The sequence below is a fragment of the Lolium perenne genome, chromosome 5, assembly GCF_019359855.2.
Source record: "Lolium perenne isolate Kyuss_39 chromosome 5, Kyuss_2.0, whole genome shotgun sequence".
In the NCBI taxonomy this organism is placed as follows: domain Eukaryota; kingdom Viridiplantae; phylum Streptophyta; class Magnoliopsida; order Poales; family Poaceae; genus Lolium; species Lolium perenne.
Window position 1 is genome coordinate 47,350,249 of NC_067248.2, and position 7,097 is coordinate 47,357,345.

Below are 7,097 nucleotides of genomic sequence, written 5' to 3' on the forward strand. Positions count from 1 at the left end.
AACAGCACATCACAACCTTAGAACTTTCTGTCACTGTCCCAGGTGTCAATGAAGGCATGAACCCACTATCGAGCATAAATACTCCCTCTTGGAGTTAAGAGAAAAAACTTGGCCAGAGCCTCTACTAATAACGGAGAGCATGCAAGATCATAAACAACACATAAACAATAGATTGATAATCACCATAACATAGTATTCTCTATCCATCGGATCCCGACAAACACAACATATAGTATTACAGATAGATGATCTTGATCATGTTAGGCAGCTCAGAAGATCCAACAATGAAGCACAATTAGGAGAAGACGACCATCTAGCTACTGCTATGGACCCATAGTCCAGGGGTGAACTACTCACTCATCACTCCGGAGGCGATCATGGCGATGAAGAGTCCTCCGGGAGATGATTCCCCTCTCCGGCAGGGTGCCGGAGGCGATCTCCTGAATCCCCCGAGATGGGATTCGCGGCGGCGGCGTCTCTGGAAGGTTTTCCGTATCGTGGCTCTCCGTACTGGGGGTTTCGCGACGGAGGCTATAAGTAGGCGGAAGGGCAGGTCAAGAGGCGGCACGAGGGGCCCAGGGGACAGGCCGGCGCGGCCAGGGCCAGGGCCGCGCCGCCCTGTCACCTGGCCACCTCGTGGCCCCACTTCGACTCCCCTTCGGTCTTCTGGAAGCTTCGTGCAAAAATAGGACCATGGGCGGTGATTTCGTCCAATTCCGAGAATATTTCCTTACTAGGATTTCTGAAACCAAAAACAGCAGAAAACAGCAACTGGCTCTTCGGCATCTTGTTAATAGGTTAGTTCCAGAAAATGCGTAAATACGACATATAATGTGTATAAAACATGTAGATATCATCAATAATGTAGCATGGAACATAAGAAATTATCGATACGTTGGAGACGTATCAATCACTCGATCACATCAACAGACATAAAAAGCATGCCCTCCATCTTGAAGAACAAACACAGGACTAACTGGCCAGCCACCAAGTTATTCTTAACACAGAAGTCAGTCCAACCCGACTTAAACCTGATTCTGCCATCAACGGATGTGTAGTACACAGCATGGCTGTCATCATCATCCTCGCCCCTCAGAAAGTAGATATCACCACTAGGACGAACGTCAAGAACAGATACAATAGTCTTCGAGATACGCTGTGATATAAGTAAAACAAACACTTCAAAAAGACAATCATACAAAAATGACACGAATAAAACATATGTCAACGAAATTACCAGTTCATTGGAAGCAACATCATATGTAGATAAGCGATGTACAAAAACACCGCCAAGGCCCAGACCACGGTCGTTAACACGGCTGTTGATATTGATGATCTCAGAATTTTTAAGTTCAACAGTTTTTGAGATAAAGATGGATTTAGCATCTCCTTCAAAATGAAAAACTTCTGCACGAAAAAACAATGAGAGAAAATTCATCAGAAAAAGAGCAGTTTGTCGAACACAAATAACAGATGAACAAAAAGTCACTGCAAATTACCTTTGAATACTTCCTTGGAGTTATCTTCAATGTCTAGTGCAGTAACAAACAGATTTTCTTCTTCCTCTATGATATCAAATCTTATCTTCTCATTCAGATTCATATCATAATCAGTGAGGAATTTGTTGTAGTCAGGACCGAAAATACGAGTCTTCTTTTTCATCTTGTTCAGAAGAAAATGGTAAACACCCCTGTCCCCAGACTCAACAGTCAAGGCATTACCAGCAGACTTGTTGATATACTTCCTAACATAGCATGGGATGTTCTGCAAAAAAATTCACATTAGTAATCTTACAAACCTATTTTCCCTACATATCATATTTAGCTGCATGGCAAATTAAGATTGTAGATACTAGAAAAAAATGCAAATCAAAATAACTTACAGAGTATTCTACAAAGTTTGTACGCAGATTAATGCAGAAGAACGCTGGTTGGCAACCACCATCACGGTTTCCACAGATTGGACACTTCATCTAATATATGAATACAAAATTATTATAAAGGATACAAATGTGCATATCTAAATTCATACAAGAAACCATATTCATCAAATGAACAAACACTCTTAAGTACACTGAAAAAATGAAACATGATAATTTGTCTGCATACCAAAAAGTGGTGCACAAATAATAAATACTACACGAATTATACAAGTTTTATCATTACTGCACTCCATGCAGAAACAACTAAACTCTATTTAGGTACATCTGAATGCTTAGTTTACTACATTGTTCATATTGGTACTGAAAAAAAATCCTAAACCATTAAGAAGTGCAAAACAGATAAATTAGACTCAAAGCCTAAAGAAACAATCTAATTAAGAATTCATGCAGACCATAATTACTAGAAAGAAAAGCCTAGTATCGGAATTAAGAGAAAGGGAAAAATTAATCGCATTAAGAGAAAGGGAAAAATTAAGGGGAGAAGTTTTAGGATTTCTATCATCTTAAATATACATGATGCATACAAAGAACAGCTCCATTAGGACCCAGCATAAATAATAGGGATAGAAAAGTAGGGGAAAGTAATACATAGACAAAGATAAAAAAAACAAGTACAAGAAAAGGACCACCGCAGTAGGACCGCACAGCACGTGCACATACAAAAAAAAGGACTTCCAGATCTGGGTGGTGGATAGATACGGAAAGAAAAAAGAGGACATCCACTGACAAAGAATTGATGAAAAGCCTCACAGTGACTAGATCGAGTACTAAAACCAACAGATCTGTTTGGATTTACCTTGTTCCCTTCTCTGCAACCGCCGGTTCAGACGGCCACCTCCACAAGCTCCGACGTTGACAACGAGAGGAGAAGAACAGTCGACAGGGGACGGAGAAGAAACGACAGACCGGTCCAGGGTTCAAGGCTTCAAGCGGAGTTAAATACGAACGGCCCAACAAAACGAAAGACAAGGCCCGCCAGGAAAAAAGCCCAGTAAACGCGCAGTGAGAAAAAACAAACCCAACCTCAAAGCCTGTCCCCGGAGCCCAACCCGCGCGGTAATGATGAAACATTAGCTGATTAACTGTTTATTTGTCATTTCTGTTTTACTTGCTGAATAATGGTTAAATCTTCAAAATTCTTCAGAAACTTCAGCTGGCCACGTTAACTGTTTAGGTGCATAATTAATTAGTACTACAACCGAGTATTTCTCACAGCTTATATGCGTGATCACAATTTACCAACTGTTTAACACAAGTTCTGACTGTACTTACACATAGACGTGAAAAGCTATTGATTTGATCACAGTGTACAGATATGCATGCTCACTACTTAGGCCACCATTACATGCAACTTAATATGGAGAAGCTTGCTGTACAAGGTAATGGAGTTGCCATTCAACAGAAGATGCTGCACGAGTCCACTACCTGGATTGTAAATTACATGCTAATTATAAAATGTTCATATGTTCAATTATGTAAATAGGACAGCTTATGGGCACTCACTTGTTGTTAAGTTTACATTTCTTGCTGCGTCGGTTGTGACCTGGCTCTTTGCAAGCCCCGCACTTAATTTTGTGCTCGTCGTACGATAGAGGTCTTCCATTTTTAGACTTGGGGCGGTTGTCATCGTCTTTATTATGTGTACCTTTGCTTGATACTTTAATAGGATCCTGGACCTTAACTATGTTTCCTTCTCGGTCCTCCACATGTTCAACTGCTAATGAGCTTAGACAAATCGGAACAGCACCCACCGTACGCTCCTTGTCGTACTCAACCGCCTTTGCTATCACGTCCTTTAAACTGTCCTGTAACTGAGCCCAAAGTGTTGGGTGTTTGCATGCTGCATGCATAGCTTGCGAGGATAACACACTAACCTTGCTATATTCAATTCTATCTGCTGTACCTGACCAACCTACTCCAAACATATCACTCGTTCGCCTATCAGGCAGTCCATTTCTTGCATCTTTTGATAACCGACGAAGAACACAACACTTTGGAATTTCAGATATTTGCAGAACACATAGAACATGGAATATATGTTTGCAAGGGAGTCCTTTTCGAATCATTCTCCTGCAGCTGCACTTTATAGTTTCTTTAGGATTTCCCAGTGTATATTCCACGGTGAACTGCCTATTTGGTTTATTATGCCATGCCACGACAAAAGTTTCAGACCCACATCCCAGCTTTCTTTCCAAAGTCACTATGCCGCCAACTGACCTCAAATCTAGCTGCAATATATAGAAGTTTGCCGGGGTAAACTCGTGGGAAGCAAATACCTCCAGATCCCTGCAGCTTGTTACGGGCGCAGGTAATGTCTGTGAGGCCGTGCAGTCATCATGCGCCTCGTTCTCACGGATGCGGGTAATGCAATTCTCATAGTGCAGTATCATGTCCACTAAAGTCATTTCTCCATCAAGGTGCAGGTGAAGGCAGGAATTCAGACTTTCACTCCCCTGGTTGCTCTTCATACCAAGCATGGTTTTAAATAGCCGGCTATAGCCTGTCTATAGCCCGGCTATAACCTTTCGGGAGACCTGCCGCTGCGGCTATGCCCTTTATAGGCTAAATGAGAAAAAATCGCTAATAGCCGGCTATAGCCCAATTTAGCCCCTATTTAGCCTTTAATTTAGCTGCTAAACCTCCTGTATTTTAAATTTCTCTTCTCTTCTCTTTTTTATTTCTTGTTTTCCGAATTTGCGTTCAATATAATTATATAAAACTTGTGAGTTGAATAACTGAATACTTATTTGACTTGAATAGTTGAATAATTTGTATCACGGATCATATTTGAGTCATAGTTTTCCTCTTCTTTTGGTAAGATATGACTGAAATATTTTAAATTTTTTTAAAAAGCTAAATGAAATAGCCCGCTATAACCCGGCTATAGCCTTTTATAGCCTCCAAAAAAATCGCGGCTAAATGAAATAGCCCGCTATTTTAAACTATGATACCAAGCCAAAAACCCTCTGTCAGAAAAGCTGCAGCCCACAGGTGCCTCTTCCTGTACATCCTCTTCAACCAAATTTTGGTGTTCTCCGTCTTCCATCTTTTTAAAAAAGCCTGCCATCTCCGTTCAAATTCGGCTATGGACGTGCTATAGTACAACATAGACCGGAACTCGCCCAACGACTTGTGACTGAGATGGATCTTCATATTTTTTTCAACATGCCATGAACATATGCGGTGCCAGACATCGGGAAATACAGTGCGGATTGCCCTAATCATCGCTGAGTCGGCGTCCGTAATTACACTCAAAGGCTTCTTCTGACACATTGCCTTCAGAAATGTTTGCAGCAACCACACATAAGTTTCTTCTGTCTCATCTGAAACTATGGCACAACCAAAAACCGTAGTCCTACGGTGATTGTTCAGACCAACAAAAGGTATGAATGGCATACGATAGCGATTCATCTTGTACGTGCTGTCAAACACAAGGACATCTCCATAGTCCTCATAGTCCTGTACAGACTGCGAGTCACACCAGAACATTCTCTTCAGCCGTCCTTCTTTATCTAAGTCGTAGTCGAAATAAAAACTTGGGTCCTTCTCCTTTCTGCTCAGCATAATTCCTATGGTCGTGGCAGCATCACCCTTCGCAAGTAGTTTCCTCTTTTCCTTGCTGCAAAGGTTGTACAGATCCCTTCGGACGTATCCAACGCCGCCATACCATCCACTTCTGCTAATCATTGAATCCATTATGGTGTGCTTCCTAATACCTGCAGCTCCCATAGCTAAGATCTCAGCCTTCTGATGCTCTCTGATTTTTCTATGCGACCAAAGAAAACGTGTTTCATCCGGTCTTGCGGGCGTATGACTGTGCTTGTCATCAAAACTATCAACATACCAGATACCAAGTTTTTCATTCAGCTTCACAGTCATGTGCGCCTCACAGTTGCATCGAGACAGAGGTCTGAGCCTCCGGCTATGTCCCTCTTCGGTCATCAACTTTGGATCACGCTCACCTTCCCTCGAACACAAAAAACGCCTGTAACGCCTATGTCTCGTAATTTTTTTGCTATATCTGACCTTATCCAATCTGATGCTGAATCCATTATCTTTGGCATAGCTGTTGTAGAATTCGAATGCAGCCTCTTCACTAGGAAAAGTCATCTCCTTTATCATCATGTACATCTCTATTGTATCCTCTGCCTGATAAGCTAAACTGAGGTTCGCATCATCACCATCGTCAACATGGGACTGTCACATGAAAAACATAGCAATCAAACTCTAATTTTATTATGTGTCTATTAATTTTTTTGGCTTCCACAAGTAACTAACCAATACATACCTGCATGCTGTTCGACGGCTTTGGCTCCACATAATGGTTGCCACCTACTGACTCATCATAAAAACAATTCTCCACGTCGGATTCACCATAATAGTCATACACATTTTCAAGTCCATATATTTCCTGCAAAAATTAAAGACAACAAGTAAATGTACCTCATTACTATTTCCCACTTTTTAATTGTAATCTCATTTCGTTGCATATCAAATAACAATTACACTCCATGTACCTCATTGCTGTTATCGTCCAACGCAACCTCACTAATATCTCTCTCATAATCATTGTCAATGTCCATCTACATATTCAATGATAACATGACAATGTTAAAGCATTTATTGTTCTGCATTTGATTTCCATGAAAAAATTGAATATATCAAAGACACTTACATTAATAATTGCTTCCCTCCCATGCTCTGAGCTCATGGAATTATCTGACCTTGAACCAACAAAAATATTCTCACTCTCTGAAAAAGATTCATCACCAAGCCCCGTTCTAGAATTATCTTATCTCCATGAACTCCAATTCCAGGAACGTTCTCTACCTCACAAACACCAGACCTCGTCTCATCCATTTCGTAGCTACAAAAGAAATCACAAATTCAGTGCATCCGCATCAAATTTTTTTCTGAAGTTAGCATGATCCAAGAAGAGGTGAGTTATCATGTGCGTACCTACCAGTCGATGGGCCGGAGGAGTAAGCCTACCCCCACCACAGGGGTCGATCGATGCGTCCGAGGAGGAAGAAGCCGCTAAGGCCACGCTCAAGGGAAAGAGGAGCCGGCCCTAACCCTAGCCGCGCTCAAGGGCGACGGCGGAGACGGCCGGCGGGCCAGCGGCAGATCCCACCCGCGAGGAAGAGGAACCCTA

General features: G+C 41.8%; 1 long non-coding RNA gene across 1 annotated transcript; it reads right to left on the reverse strand.

The window, feature by feature from the left end:
- Positions 1–6,236: 6,236 nt before the first annotated feature.
- LOC127304600 (uncharacterized) lies at positions 6,237–6,692 on the reverse strand. The gene is made up of 3 exons (XR_007853452.2): positions 6,618–6,692; positions 6,460–6,525; positions 6,237–6,353 (listed from the first exon to the last, which is right to left on the reverse strand). It is a non-coding gene; the product is annotated as an uncharacterized lncRNA (long non-coding RNA).
- Positions 6,693–7,097: the final 405 nt, after the last annotated feature.